Source organism: Bombus affinis, chromosome 17, assembly GCF_024516045.1.
Source record: "Bombus affinis isolate iyBomAffi1 chromosome 17, iyBomAffi1.2, whole genome shotgun sequence".
In the NCBI taxonomy this organism is placed as follows: domain Eukaryota; kingdom Metazoa; phylum Arthropoda; class Insecta; order Hymenoptera; family Apidae; genus Bombus; species Bombus affinis.
In genome coordinates, this window is record NC_066360.1 from 946107 (window position 1) to 963109 (window position 17003).

The 17003-nt window shown below is 35.9% G+C and overlaps 1 protein-coding gene across 4 annotated transcripts in view; it reads right to left on the reverse strand.

Moving 5' to 3' along the window:
• Positions 1-17003, reverse strand: part of LOC126926078 (lachesin-like) — a 549080-nt gene that overhangs the window by 367638 nt on the left and 164439 nt on the right. For all 4 annotated transcript variants that reach the window (XM_050742192.1, XM_050742189.1, XM_050742191.1 and 1 more), the window contains exon 3: positions 16491-16550. The gene's annotated coding sequence lies outside the window, so the exon portion shown is untranslated. The remainder of the gene's footprint in view (positions 1-16490; positions 16551-17003) is intronic.

The following is a 17003-nucleotide window of genomic DNA, read 5'->3' on the forward strand; positions in this document are numbered from 1 at the left end:
GCGAAGGATTCACACGCGGAAATTGGGAATTTTAATTTATAAATCTGAGGTAATTCTGTGTAGGACGTGTGGAGTGCCAAAGAAATACTCGGCGACGTTCAACAGTACATTTATTAACGATTCTCGCTTTCCATTCTTTACGTACAACTCTCGATTCCAACTGACGATTCCCACTTTTCGGTTACAACTCAACTGTTTTCTTGATCCAATTCGTTCCTTTTTGTCGCTCCTCAATATTACCACTATGCACGCGCTCGTTAGGTGTCTGCGACCGTTGCCACGTACGCGTTCTTCCAAATATTCGGCGGAAGGACCGCTGGGATATCAATGGCTCATTAGGCCTGTCGGCACTTACGCTTCGGTGATATACTTGTACGGGCGAAACCGTTGGAAAGTTTTGTTGTCTAGTGCCGCTACGTATCTAATGGAATACTTGGGCACATTACGAATTCATACGTTAAATACTTGCTTCCCATTTCCTGAAATTTCAAATATCTTGATAAGTTATATCTACATTGTTTCGCTAACTAATCCGTTTAACGTATTCAATATATATTATTTAATTCGTTTAGCGATTAAATTTAGAATTTAGATACTCAATTGAACTTTTCTTATACAAAGATATATTTTAAATGTTTTAAATAAATATTTGAATTTTAACAAATTAGATAAATTTTTTATTTTTTAAATATGTTATATAAAAGTGAAATTCCTTCAATGTTTAACATTCTTAATTTAATGTAAGGACAGTAAAATGCTTCATATAATATATTTAGTGATGTAACGACATTACATACGTAACGATTTTTAATATTGTGTAGCTAAGTTGTTATAAACGTAACTTTAAGAAAAATGAAGAAGAAAATTGTAAACGGAAGCCTTGATTTAAATTAATTCACATTTTACATAGTGAACATTATAAACGATATAAAAAGCCATCTCGCCTTGGCTGAGAAGCAACGTGGCCCCTTACGTAGCTTGTTGTACAGTTTTATGCGGACGTTTCTCAACATTGTGTTCCTCTGTCTAGTCTGGGTACTAAACGTAAAGCGAGCCAGACCGGTACAACCGATTCTGGTATGTGTATCGCACATGCTGCACGTGTTACATGCGCTCGCATAAGCAAGCGCGGTGAGTTGGCTGGTTCATTCGGACCGTCTACAAGTAAGATAAAATCTCCCAGAAGCCACATTAGCTCGTTCTGCTCTCGTACAAGTACGTTGCCAATAAACGTTTACAACAACACGAAATTCGAGGATACGCTAACCCTTGGTAACTATCGACTTAAGCTTCATCAGGCTTTCGTTAGGGAGTGTATTGTTACATCCCCGAATTACAATTAAACCGCCAGTACCATCTAGTCATTTGACATCTAACTTTATACGATGACATTTTAAATTCCAGGCAGATGCTAACATTTCCGTTAAGTACCTTCTTATTACGTTTAAGACCCTGCTTATACAAATGGAGAGCTTTTATAATTGTAGAAATGTGTTCTTTATTTTCTTTTTTTTTTTTATTTGTTTCTTCTCATTATATTGTAGAAATATATAAATACATGTCCTGTATTTTTTATAGGAATATTCTGATATCGTTAACGATTTTTTACCGCTAACACGATTTGTGCCACAGTTGCGATGTGTAGACTCTGTTGACGATTTGGACTGGAGACATAGAAAAGTCGCTTCATTCTTTACCATACACAGCTGTCTTACGAATCAGATATTTCGAAGGTCTCCACTGACGTTATATGCTGGCGTCGATTGTCCAGACTCGAAGGAAACTTCGATGATTTCTGGAATCATTTCACCTCCGCTGCAGAAGGGATGGATTCCCGGGAGAGAGTCGCGAAATCTTTGATAGGTTGTTTGATTTTTAAAGAAGTAGGCCGATAGTTGACGCAACTTGGAGTAAAATTAAGATATCATCGGTTCGGTAAACTTTGTTACAGTTTAAAGTTGAATGAGTCTCGCTCGGTAGACTCAATTATCACAATGTTCTTAATAACGTTGGAAATTAAGTGGTCCTTCAGGTAGGAGTGGCACGTGTGGTGCGCTATACAAGGTCAGAAGAAATTGTTAAAGAAAGTGTCGAGCCGAGCTGCCTTCTGGCTTCAACAAATATCACATATGCGCGCGTTTGTGTTCGTTAATGACAACGCTCCTCCTGTTATGCATCTGGTTGACTCTGAGCAAGTGATTTATTAGCGAGAGTAGTGAGTGTTCCGACTGATGAACTGTCAATGACACAAAGGAGCGTTCCTCCGAGCGAGAAGTTTTCGAATACTGAGACGATACGAACGAATACTTACATCAACTATACTTGGATCAAACGAGTCATGTCCCACGGTTGCTTGGATTCTTTGTTCACGGTTGAAAAGCTCGAGCAAGACTCGACTGATCGATTCGATCGCACAAAATAATACTCTTTTCTCCTGCAGCCGTGAGATGCGTATTCTTGTGTGTGTCTAAGCGTAGAGTCAAACGAGACTGTTTTCACCGATTGCTGAGAAATGCTTACGAAGCTCTTGATGAGACTTGTCTTACTAGAGTAGGATGAGCGCCCAACAAGGTTCAAGCACAAGTTTCAAAAGGTACGCGTGCTTATTGGTTTTCAACGCAAGTTCCAAAGGTACGCGTACTTATTGACTTTCAGCGCACGCAAGAAAAATCCAATCAGCATGCTCGTTAGCATTACTCACGCACTTCCGTACGCCTCAAGAGCGTCCTTGGCGAAAAGGGGCTAAGCGATGTGCGGACAAACACGAGGCTTCCAATCAATTACGTAAGGGTCGCGGAAATTGCTGTGGGTGGCTCTTGATTACGCGTCGCTAATGACCCTTCACAGCGACTGAGAACGGCATAAGTGCTGAAAAGCATCTTTACAAATACTGAAAGAAATCGTCCTAAATGCTAATTTTACAGCTCAAAAATTGCTTTTTGTCTGCGAAAGCGTGTCATAAACTTACCTACGAAAATCTTCACGTCTCCTGTCCATGAAGGCGGAACAAATACTTTATCGCATATGTGTGAATATCAAATATATGTATTTAGGATTTTGTACTCTCTTCCTAAATTGCGAGCCTTCAAAGTCTGTCGAATTATCGGTATATCAGATATTTATGTATATATGTCAGAATTGTGTAGAACGTGGTGAAATATTCAAAGGAAAGAAGTTAGTCCAAATATGATGGCATTGTGGTGCCACGTGTTATCGTACATGGTCAAGTTTGTTTACGCGCTTAATGTCAGAATTGTTCTACAGGTGGTTGAGACCAGTGTATGTTTAGTTGACCTGCGCTATTTCTTCTTTTTCCTCTACTCCTTGTTTGTGGAGAATTTGTGTCTTTCTCCCAAGATGCGCGGACTATGGGGAGCTTTTTATCGCACTTTTTACTGCACTGCTCGTTCGATTGAACGCTCAGTGTCAAGTTGGGTCAAACAGAGCCCCGCATTTACATGATTAGGGCGCACTTAATCCTCATTTTACGTTTGTTTGTGTATGCCACAGCTCTTTCTCGTCTTTCTTAAAATTTCGAAATGATCGATATCTTGAAAATAGGAGCTTATATTTTTTCTGCATTCTTCTAAAAGATAAAAAGACGGATTCAACGGTGCTAATATAATTATTTTAATAGTGTTAGTAATTATCCAACTATCCAATCTGAGAATATTTAAATCTAAAAGTTATTAAAATTGCATATTAAGTCGTGTATTTGTATTCGGATGTTAAAACTTCTTCTTAAAATATTCTCCATTTTCATAATTCTCCATTGTAGTGCGTTGAAGAAAATAATATTCTTATTGTTGGATCTGCAATGTTATTCCCAACAAAATATGAGAAGAAACAAATACATATCATGGTTCTACAGAGTGTCCCGCATAACATGGACATCCGACTAGGAGCTGATACCACATACAAAAACAAGTCGAATATGTGAAATAAAGCTTTTTAGCTTAAGGTCCCATTTGGAAAAAAATAGAGTTTGAACATGTTCGGTTGACAATTGGCTTAATACATGCGTATGATAAATTTTCAATTTTATTTTTCTCTGAAACAAAGCGTTCTGTGAAAAAATTGTATTCCATATTTTTTTTATTATCTGCTATTTAATTAAAAATGGATTGTAATAATAATTTGTTGACGAATTATTTGAAATATATTATCATGGTATATATCCTGTGGAATTGACAAAACATACCTTTATGACTTCATGAATCGATGCGAGTAACAATAAATTTAAATTTAACGAATCAAAAAATTAAATATTTTAATTCTTATTTTATTATTCTAAAACAAAGTAGTCTACAAATATTTTTAACGCTTCTACCTTACATGTCACATGTTATTAAAGTATATCATTGATCTATGTATGTTTATGAAAGTGTGAATCAATTCATGTTTCGTAGAATGTCACGTACGTATATACGTTCGTTAAAAATATAAATTGGTACAAAGCATCAGAAATACAATTTTTCAACTTGGTATCTTTCTTCGAAGAAGGAGAATTCCAAATATTTTATTCACATTTGTATTAATACGTAATTATAATTATATACTAATATATAATACGCGCGATATTAAACAGAAATTATAGAACCTTTCATTTGCAGTCATACAGCCATGTTATGTTTGTCCGACCAAATATGTATTGATCATGTGCAGAAATTACTGACGTCAAACTAATATTTCTATGCTGTTGTGATTCATTAGGTAATTAATTGCTTAGTCGAATCAGTTTGCTAAAGCCAACCATTGGAATAAGTAATTAGATTTGCTGATTAATAGCAAATTTAATTCGTATATTTACTCATTTTTGCTCCATGTTACTGTTTTTATTCACAATATAAAACTGTTGTTCTATCGCATTGTTATTGTTACAATGTGGTTTCGTCGCTTCGTTCTGTTCATATTCATTTGAATAGCGAGAATTTTCACAGATAAATACAGACATATAAACAATAACACAGATTACAGCAATAAAAATTGAATATCATGGGATTTATGGAAACGAAAGAAATGTTTTTCGCATGCAAAATTATATTATTGTATATACGGTAGCTTTTATGTTATCATAAATATGACTATTCTAGAAATATGAACTCTGTCTTTATTTCTGTCACGACAAATGTGTAGTGCTTATTTGTGTATTAACTATTACGATAAATAAAACGATTTATTACATGATTTTACCAAAGTTTGTTAAAATTGATTAAGAAGTCAATTTCGAGAAGTAATATTTACATAATTGTAAATTGAACCCTATGTTTAACAATATTAGGCATTCTTAAGTATTTGTTATTGCAAATTACCATTATTCTTCTCCAAGTGTGATTGGCGGTTTCTGGAACGCAGCGTCCATCGATGTCTTCAATAAAAGAATTTAAGTTTAATAACCTAACTTATCGACGAAATAAATGTCTGGTCCCCGGGTAGCGTGTTACGAAGCTTCTATGGTAATTCTTTTAAAAGCAATTAACGAGTGATCTGCTCGCGAATTATTATATTGTATTATATATTATGTGGCATGATGATATCATAAGGAATTCTCACAGGTGGAGTGTGTAAATTTGACTTTACAATGAACAAAGTCAAGCGTGACAATGACAAAATTGTATGTGACAAAACTGGATGATACAATGTTACACAGTGTATCAACAAAGTATTTGTCATCTTATGGCTTTGGGAGGTAATCCCACACCTTCGGATTTACGGAGATCTGTTGAAAAAGAGAACCACAAAATTGACCTCGAGCATTCTATTGCACGTATTGCGTGTTTGTGCGCGTATTTATCCATTGATGTATTGCAAATAACAGTTTGTCGAGTAGAGGTTTCACACGAAGCAGTGAGAAAAATAACACGCGAAGAAGGTGTATGTTATAAGGTTCACCGTGTGCGAGATTATGTCGTTTGACGAATATTCGATGGTTGACCGCTAAGAAAATTAGGACGCAATCCTTGGAAATATTTTATTTACGGATGAGAGCGATTCTTCCAGTAGCAATATTCTCGATCGTCAGACTGCCAAGGTGTAGGCATGTAAAAGTTCTCACATTATGATACAGAGATTCAAGCAGGCTCGAGCAGGTTTGATTTATTCCACAGCTCGCCTTAACGTGTAGATAAAATCAATCTGAAAATGGAATAGATATCATATGTTCCCGAGCAGCCAGATAACAACACTGACGTTATTTTGTATCGCACCTGACTTTAAAAATGAAACTGAAAATGAACATGAAATGAAAATAAACAGGTTTTCATACAAAAAATACATACTTGTCACGATGTATCGTGAGCATGAACGTATTAACGAATAACGATGAATATCTTAAAGCATGAACTGCCGCCTATAAGAAGAAATGCATCAGTTAACTGTCTGGGGAGTAACTGTAGCGATTCCGTTCGATTTATTAAGTAATTCTTTTGTAATATGGTTTTCATAAATTCTGTGTATGCAATTAATGCGTTACCATTTCATGAATTTAGCAATAACTGTAGTCAATTATATAAAATTACAAGAAATGCAAGAAAAAGTCACAATCGTCTCATTTTAACATCTGCAAAAGATGAGACGTTAGAACGTGTAAAGTAGCGCGACAACTTTATACAGAATAATACCACTCGCTACGTACGCATCTACCATAAAGTGGCAACGCGACGCTTAGACTAATGTAGCTGTCGGATAGGGTTGACCGTGATTCATCCCAACATATTGTACTAGGTCATAAGACCATAGCAAGCCTGGCTACCTAAAAGTATGCAATTTTAGGATACGTATGTAAGAAACTGAACATCCAATCTTCTTGGGTAGTTTTAATTGAATATCAGAACGTTACTCTGTCAGTCAGTGAAATCGGGTTAAATTCCCTTTTGGAACAATTATGCTTTATGGCCTGACAGTTGCAGGACTGTGTTCGAGTCGCATTCGAGCGTAGTATCCCATCAACGTATTCGTCACCTCGAACATATCTAAACGAATTTGCTCGCTCGAGTCTTATTAAATCTAACCGTTCGACAGATCGAGTCCCACTTTTATAATTTGATTAAGATTATTCAAAGCTATTTTTTATAAGTATATCTTTATCATATTAAAATATACCGCGTAGTTTGAAAGGGTTTGCTCGTGCATAGCATTCCGTTGCAAAAGACACTTTACGATTATTCCGTAATTGCCTTGGTCATTCGAGCTGTAGTATTTGACAGTGAATTGCAAGACTGGCACGTTTCTTAAAATGTCGCGTCGGTTCTTCCAACCCTTTTCTTCGATAGCTCTCGATACAGTCGGTTCGTTCACGAAAGTTTACTCGTTACTTTACTAATCACGCGTCAGTTCGACCACGTATGTCTTTCTTTGATTCCCGTTTGTCCAATGCCAACTAAAATTCCATGCAATAACTCAAGGCCATGCTTGTGCTTTTGACCGATGTTCCGATTCTCGTAGCTGTAACATAAAAAGTAAGTGTGGAAACCGCAGCGTGATTCTATACCTCTGGGTCGATGGAGATTTGTACAAAAAGCTTTGTGCAAATTTGACCTCCAGCGTGATTTTCTAGGTCAATACTTTTTTATTCGACATATTCTTCTCATCACAAGGAACAAAAGTCTCACGGGAACCATGGGTCGCAAACGATCCCATCTCCCGGAAAAGTACTAAAATTTTAATAATTTTCAAATTGAGTTTATTCACAATGCATTTACATTCTGCATTCAGATGCAGGAAAATGGCAACTATTGTTGCACGCAGGTACCTTAGATTCACTATTATATATCCCGTATTTTTCTTTCTTTCTTTCTAAACAGCCCCAAACTCGCGTCTTTACGAGTTTCTCACTAAGATCACGTATCAATTTTGAGGGATAAAAACCGCATTCGATCGGACGTTGTAACCGTTTAGCGAACGTAATCTGTTCGATCGAACTGTAGATAATTTCTTCTCTCAAAGCAAAATATTCAGCGCCATCAAATTTCATGAGCAACGAGGCCGCGCGTTAGGAGCAGATCTGTATCCTATCCAAACTATTCGTTCAATAACTGGCTGAACGATCGTAACTTGTCAGCGACTTTGTCAACGTTCGCAAAATAAATGCAGCGACGCCTCTGCCGTCGTATAATTTCGCGTAATTCGATTAGGAGACGCGAGCGTAAAAATCGCAAATATGTTGCACTTTTCATCGATGTAGGCAGAAACATAGAAGCAGTAATACAATTTTCAACGATACCCGCCCATACGTTTATGGTGGATCGTCCTTGGTTAAATCTTTCATCCATCGTATCTGGATTTCTGTAAGTTCAAATCCTGGCATTTTGTCGATCGAGAATGCTACAACTTGAGAAACTGCTTTCATTCATAAACAACATACGCTCGAAAAAGTGTGAGTCTGCAAGTACGTAACTGCAAGTTACGTAGCGTTCAATGGTGAAAACTTTGTCGAGTAATACAGTCATTTGGTTGGAGTGCTTGAACGTGGCGAATTTTGTAAAGTCGTAAGCTTTTCTCTCGAGTTATTTGTTACACCGTCATGTGATTGATTCTCACTCGATCAGTTTATACAAGTCCAGTAATGGATAAGCACGAGAAAGAGCGATAATTAATCTGTTCTTCTCCTTTCCGTCTGTTAATGCAAGGTAGATCTGCATTCAGATGTTGTAGTATTAATTCTTGATTACCAAGCGGTTAACATAATCTTCTGCGCGCAGAGATTTGCGATTATTCCTGTAATCCGTATTTCTCGTTGTTTCATAAATAGTAAGCTACCTTCTCGTTAAATGCGAACGTAATTGTAAACTGTAAAATTGCGAATGAAACTAGTGCGAGAATTATTAAAATTTTGACTTCTTTTCGGGAGCAGAGACCATTCGCTAGCGGTGATTCTTTTGAGAATTTTGTTCCCCGTGACAAGTAAAATACGTTGCAATAAAAAATTTGAGCTTGAAAATCATGTTCGAGGTCAACTTTACACGCTTCTTTTACAAATCTCCCGTATCGTCGTACACAGTGTTCAAAAATTATATATCATGACTATCGTATCTGAATTTTAAAATTGATCTTGAACTTGAATTTTATTGTCAAATTTTTACCATTCTTTTAGAAAGTAATGTCAAGGTTTCATTGGCTCTTACACTGGCATTATTTACAATTATAGTAATCCACAATATGCTTACATATCGCGGTATAATAGAAAGTAAATAACGTGACATTAACATTATTAACAAGAAATTATTCTTAATACGCGAGACAGTAAATTCTGAAAAGAATGAAGCAACCAACTTCATGGTTTCGAGTCGCACAATGCTAATAAAGGCCACATGGCCTGAAAACTTCAGTTTAAGGTCTGCTGCGAAGAAGTAGGCTTCAAAATCTACGAAACGTTGAACTATTACGAAAAGCTAAGAAAAGTTGAACAATGAAAGTCATCGAAGAGAACACGAGTTGATTTGGTCCGAGGTACATGTTGATTGGACCATTTTGTATTCGGTAAAATACAATTAATATGCATCTTCGCTGGGTCATCCGAGTTTGGGCATTGCTGAACTTTCGGTCGAATCAAGCACGATTCGATCGTCGTTGTAAGAACTGCTTTAGTCTTTGCGCGGAATAGGCAGAATCGCTCGAACTACATACGTCAGGAGCTCGTTAATGTGCCCGTAGTTGTCACGGAACCTCATCAGACGCGACCACAGCTACACGGCTACAGCTATCTTTATCGAATCCAGTTCCAGGTCGGACAGGGTCCCTCTGCAAGTCCCAAGTATCATACAGCAGGCAGACTTCGGAGCGGTTACTCTTGCGTCTGGCAACTTCCGCCAGAGCCGATGACGTCGACCCATACAGATATACCCATGGAGGAAGCATATCGTTTGCGGTCAACAATCCTTGTGGATCGTCTAACCAACATTTGGCCACAGGTCGCTGCTCTCACGAGAGCGACGTTAAGCAGTCGGGAATCGAATCCCGATTCCGGTCCCCGTGGAACCAATCAAAGTCATTGGTGGGACTAGTGACACCACAAGTCGAGATCCGTGCAATATCTGTCACTGGCAAGAAGTTTCTCGCGGTTGCATAAACAGGTATCGACACTCGCTAGGGAGAGTCGTCCGAGAATCGAATCGTGAAAAATCAACATGGAAAACAAGAAGAGTTTCGAGAATGCCTCTGTCTCTGTTTAAGACATGCACAGTATCAGATAGTATGTATAGCATGTCTATGTACATCTGTACACGTGAACGAGACTCTTCCTGCGTCCCAAGTTGGTTTTTCAAGACTCAATTTTCGGACGATTCCTTCTCTGTTTTCGGTATAAGAGCGTCCAGATCTGTTTATACGACCGTGGACTCGCGTAAGCAGGGATTAGCTACGGTATTAACCGTAGCCTTTACTCCGTAGTTTGCTTCAGTGAGATGAACACAGCCAAAGGAACTGGCACAAGCGAGACACAGCCGCAAAAATGCGGATTGTGCTTCGGCAGTCCCTCCAACCCCTGCGGGAATCTCGATGAATTATGGGAAAGAGTTGAAGAACAAAGGTATGCGATCCCTCAAGAAGTATGCACAAATTTGATTAAAAGTATGCCAAAACAAACTGCAGCCCTTTTAAGTACAAAGAAGTTACGTACGAAATATTAGTATTTATATTAATACTATTAATTCTTTACTATTACGATAATATTATAATAAAATATTAATATTTATATTGCCTCTTTTTCGCGAGGTAGCAAATCGCGGCAAACCATATCCTTCTAAATAGCGAAACAAGATTATCATTTTCTACAAAAAGCATTACATTGGTCAATTTTTCTCCTTGCTATATTTGTATATGTTATATATATACAAGTACATATAAACATATATAAATGTGTATATACATGCATACATTTTTTTATTCGCATTACACACTTATGGTCGTTTGCATTTGTTGCCAAACATTTCTGAACTTTTCGTACGCAAGTTATGTACTCGAATGATTCCATTATAAATCACTCACCACAGATATAACGTCATGACGATAAAAGTATATAATCTCATTTAAGAAAACGTTCGTGATTTTGTAATGCCGGAAAAAGTAATTTCGAGATAAATTTCCTGCTTGTCATCATATTTTCCTAATTAAATAATGTTTTCTTCTGACACTTTTCCTAATAACAATAAGTGAAATATTTGAGGTGTTCAAGGTGCTAGGTGGATCACCGCGTATACGATTGAATATTCACTAAAATTATACTTGCTCCTTCTCGATGGAGATATTAATATCGTTTCACCGTGAGAATAATTAGCTTTTAATGCTTCTTTGATGGGACAGAAATCTGTTGATCGCAAGAACTTTAATTACGATAGTTACGTTACGATGGTAGTATCATTGGTTTGAACAGTTTAATCAAAAATTAATTTTAGTTCTCGGGCAACTTGATATTAAGAGAAGTGTAATGTTTGAATTTCATTGAAAATTAAACATCGAATTCGAGATATCGGTACCAGGAGCTAATCAGCTAAGTATTTAATCGTGGCAGGCATATTTATTAATGTTGGTACTTTTAGAGAAATTGATTGATCCTTGTTCCCTATCGAAACTTTACGCGTTAACGTACATCCAAGCACAAATCATTGATGTATGATTATAGATAATAAGTTTAACGGCTGATTCGCAGCCCATTTGTGAAGGATAAAACGTTGCTACAGCAAAATATTGCATCACATTAACGTTCTCGTTACGAGTAAAGATAAAAGCAGGTCTTGATATTGGTGTGCCCACCTTCGCCACCTATCCGTTGTTAAACCGGCGTATATTAGTATGCTCGTTACGTACATTTTAAGCGGCTTTATTAAAATTACGATTCTGTGTTACTAACAAGTTAACATTTTTTACGTCACTATCGTTCTATCGCAACCGGAAGCGTATAACAGTCTTAGGACTTTCATTTATTTCGTAATAGGATAGTCGAAACCTGTATTAATGCTTTTAAGAAAAAATAATCATCAGCTACGACGAGAACGAAGGATGTTATAAAATGACTATTTTTGGCATCGCTTGGAGTTGAAATATTCACAAAACACCTATAAGTGTGTCTTCCAAAAAACAAAAAGTAGTATTACCACCTTTCCGAAAAACGATAGGAAATTTGTTAAAAATGAATCCAAATATGCGAATACCATCATTTGGTACCAAATAAGGTGACTAGAAAATGGGCGATTTTTTTGGTTATTCTTTGTTTCTTCGTTACGAGATTTTAAAAACATAGTGGTTATTTTGCGTTTTTCGTATATCGCGCGTATTTTGCTTAAGTGCATATTTCTTACATAAATACATAGATTCTGAATATGTACATATATAGTTGACAATTTATTAAGCGAGAAAGATTAAGCAATCTGTTATTTTACAGTAAAACTCCATTTATCCGACACGGCCGTGTTGGATAACTGGATCAGTCGGATAATAGGAGTCTACTAGTTCTCCCATCCTTCCTTGTTTATCATTCCTATAATCGGAGTTAATTTTCATATAACTGGACTTAACTAAGCTGAAATTTGTAAATACTAAGGTAAAATCCTCACTGCCTGGATTCGGATAATAAGAGCTCAGGAACGTATCTGGTAAATGTCATCAGTTCGGATAAATAAAGTTCTACCCTGGTACAATTATCTATCGGTAATTTCATCGAGCAGCGTCGCTCCTACTTCCCGTGCCGCTTCAATTACTTCATCTTTGTTTTGTACCGTGTTCTCCTGGCTAGCAAATTGTCTTACAGTTCGGTATTATACCGCAAGAGATTTGAATAATTCAGTTACACGAGCCATTCGATAGTGTTAATAGTGAAACACTCACGATTGAGAATTTAAATATTGAGAAGATGCCCAAGTCAGAAGATTGCAAACGTGTAACGATGTCTAACTGAATTACACTGGCAAATAATTGTATTACTGCGCAGGGAGAAGACGCTTATTGCAAAATGTGTGACAAGCAGATTGCATGCGATAGAAAATCGTAAATGAAACAACACCGAGATACAGGTGTGCGCAGGAAAAATGTTACGCAGCGTGATAAACGTACTGCTATTACTTTAAACAACGATCCAAAATATGAGGCGAGTTCGTTGAGAAGAAAAAATAATTTTGCCTTGGAAACGTCTCAATAGTAAAGCGTTCGGAAAAATATTGGTCACAATTATATCTGAATGTTCGTGGATGAGATGAAACCGGTCGGTCTATAGCAAATTCGATTATAGGGAAGCTTTGTAAAAATGAGAAAATGCAGTCTCGCTTGTTGGCCTGAATACAATTATCCGAAACGAATTATGCAAGTACTGCACGTTCTTTAAATTCTTTTTCCAATTTCCGAAGAAAAGATGTTGCTGCCTGGTACGGATACCGCGGCACATGTGTTAAAAGTTGAAATATGTTGCTAGAACAGCAGAGGAGGCCCGACTACAATCACCGGCAGCGCACAAGTCGATATTAACTACGAAAAAGGTTTTTTTAAAACTTCCTTTACGCGTAAAAAGCTATAATCGATAATTGAAAAAAGAACTACTGCAACGTACTATAGTTAGAACACAAATTTCGTTGCATATATTTTGCATACATTTTGCATGTATTTTGCATATTTCGATATATTACATCCGTATAAAGGTCCGCTGTCTACCGATGAGTTTGTTTGTATTAATCATGGACAAATGAATAGACATAATATGCATTATTGGTATACTGAAAATCCGAAATGGCTTCATCAAGCCGTACATCAGCATCCACAAAGCGTAAATAAATGATATGGTACTTTTGGTGATTGTATTATTCGACCATTTTTTATCGATGCCACTTCGAGTGGTGAACAATGTATAAGTTTTTTGAGCTATCAGCGAGTCGATCTATTAGAGAACATTTCCACACTATGAAGATATCGAACGTAGTTTCAACATGACGGATATTCGGCTCCAAATGTATCAGTAGATCGTCAAGCCCGATAATTCCTGCAACGTCGGATCGGTCGTAGCGCAGATATTCAACAGCCTGCTCCGACTTTACGCGTTTCTTTCTTTGAGAACGCTGGAAAACTGCACGTGCTAATATCAGTGAGAAAGTTACAAGAAAATTCAGAAAATCGTTTAATTCGAACACATGCTAAGATCAATTTTCCTCCGTTAATCTTTTCATCATAGTTATTTCAGTATTTCCATCAATTGTCTTACTTTTGTGAATTTTTCGTACTCAAGATCACGTGAAAGTCACTTTAGGTCGTTGAAGTTGGAAAATACGTAATTGCATTTAAAAAGCTGTCACGAGACAAACTTTGCATATAACATTTGCTTCTTTCAGTCAGATATTGTTTTTCACTGATATTTAAGATGCTCAAGTTAAGCAGGACACCCTATATATTAATGAAACGAAATTTGCAATAATAAAATTCAGAATTGCATTGTAGCACCACTTTGGATTAATTCAAGCTACTAAATACGCACACACTTGAATCAGAGAAACCGAAGGTCCGAGTTATATCAATTGCTAGAATTAAAAGTGCAATAAATTCTTAGTATACACAGATTATTTATGTCATGAATTCTACGAAACAGCTCCATGTATTTTCTAATAATAGAATTCTTCAAATTCTATTAACGAGCAGATGATTTATTAATTCTGCATTTTTTAACATCGTCTTTATTTATTGACAAAAATATATAGCTCTTACTATTATTATCTGTTACTTCGAAGCCTTGGTCGTACCTATTACATTAGTTCTGGTAATTAATGATATTGCGTTTAAATAGAAAAGCTTTTATTCTAGCATAAACAAAGATATCATACAAAGTAAGAAAGGTATTGCACTGCAAGCATAAAAGTATTGAATTTACCAAACGCACTACATAAAAGGCTAGGAAAAGTGGAATAAATGTACTAGTTTTTCTTTTCTAAGTATGTCTTTGTTTGTCCAATTGGAACGATCAATCATATGAAAAATACAAAGTACCGTTTAAAACATTCAAGGTCGCCTTAATTATTTAAAAAAATATAAGGCATTGAAAAGTCGTAAGGCACTCGTTCGACGAACCTCCTTAAATATTCTACGATAAATTTCACTTGAAACATTTTTGAATAAAATCGATAGATACGGGTTATTTCAGGTGATAGCTTATACTGACTCGGTCTGTATTTCTACCGATAATCTTGAACGATAATATTTAAATATATTAATTCTATTAAATATTCTCTAATGCGCGTGTAGACGCAAAAGGCAGAAACCGTTTGTGGCACAGGGAATTGTACTTCCAAACTACTAAGGATCGCTATTGAAATTTATCAAAATATCGGGCGTCATTAATCTAAATTCAGAGAAATTCTACGCTCTGGGATTTTTATGTAACCGGTATCTATGGACCGGCACGGGTATTACCGCGGATTTCGTCAATGGTGCAACCTTCCCCTATAAATCTCCGAACCATCCACTCGTGCCAGAATGAATCTAGACTATATTCAAACGAAGTTCAGTGGAAGAGAGCAGCTGAATATATCAGCACGTACCGCGCGCTGATACGCACACATGTAACTATGTGCTCCAAGTGTGAGCTAGAACATCAAGCATTTCGCTGGAAATGAATTTAACGAACTCAATGAAAATTAAGTGGTCGCCTAAAAAGATAAACGAGCGGAAACTTTTGCAGACATTAAACAGTAAAGCGACCAATCTGCACGTACAACATTTAAACTGCAATATGTCATAAACGAACATCACAGAAAGTCTATGTAATTTCGTCTATTGCATAACTGATTACAAACTTTGTTATCGCACACGCGTATACTTTTTGATTTATTAAAAATTATTTCTTCGTAGGATAGAACACGATACAGAGCGCTACCAACTGTTTGTTTCGGATAAATATTTTCCAAATAATATTGGACGTTATTCGATAAATTTTCATTGAAATAATTGTTCAAATAAAGGGGCATCTGTTATTGGGGAATTCAAATAAAAAACAAAAATAGATTATTTATTATTTAGACAAGTTTAAATACATTACTTAAAATTATGAAATTAATTTTATTTTTCATTCATCATTCATCGGTCGTTGGACAAATGTATTTTTACCCAAATATATTGGTTTAATAAAAAACGTTACTGTGAATTACAATTTATAATTTTGTGCGTCAAAAACAAATAGGCTTTCGGGCAACTTGCTAGATAAGCAAATAGATAAGGCAAAACTAAAGGCTATTTATTCATACGTTGTCATTTGTTTTCCAATCATATCCAAATAAAAAATAAAATTTCGCTTGCAAATAAGAAATAGGAAATAAATAATTGTTGATATCGTTTAAATGACTTTTATTTAAATACGAAATTTAATTCCCATTCACAAACAAAATGTTATTTTAACTTGTTTTTTATTATGTAAGAGGTACATAAAATTTTGCCCAACACTGTTTACAAATATGCAATATATTTATAATTTCAAAAATATTAATGAAACGACGTTATATAATGCAAAAGGTTCAATTTTTACTCACCACCGATACTAGCTAGCGTTGGCACCTTGAATGGCTCAAATTGATGGTTTCATCGTTAATCTGAAAAAGGACAGTGTTAATAAAGATGGAATAAATGTAATTGACTTAAAAATCAAATGATTTGGAAATAAACATTTAGTATTATATTTCGTTCAACTGTATTTTAAATAAATTAAACTAGATAATCCCTATTAAATAAAATATCTCATAGCCAGAAATCCGTTGAAATGTGGCAATGGTAAGCGTATAAATAAAAAAGCTAATCTCACATGGACCAATTTAGATCTAAACGAATGTAAAATATATCGTAATATGGTTATAATGCATTAAAAGTAAAAGATTCTCAAAATATTGTAATGAGTTGACGCTTTCTTCCGAGATTAATATTTCGAAACATATTTTAAATAGACGTGTTTGTTGATACAAAGAAATTGGACGATACTATACGTTTAACAGCTTTGTCTTTCTCAGGAATGAATTAAGCCTAGCGGTTTCTCGAAAAACATATCTTAT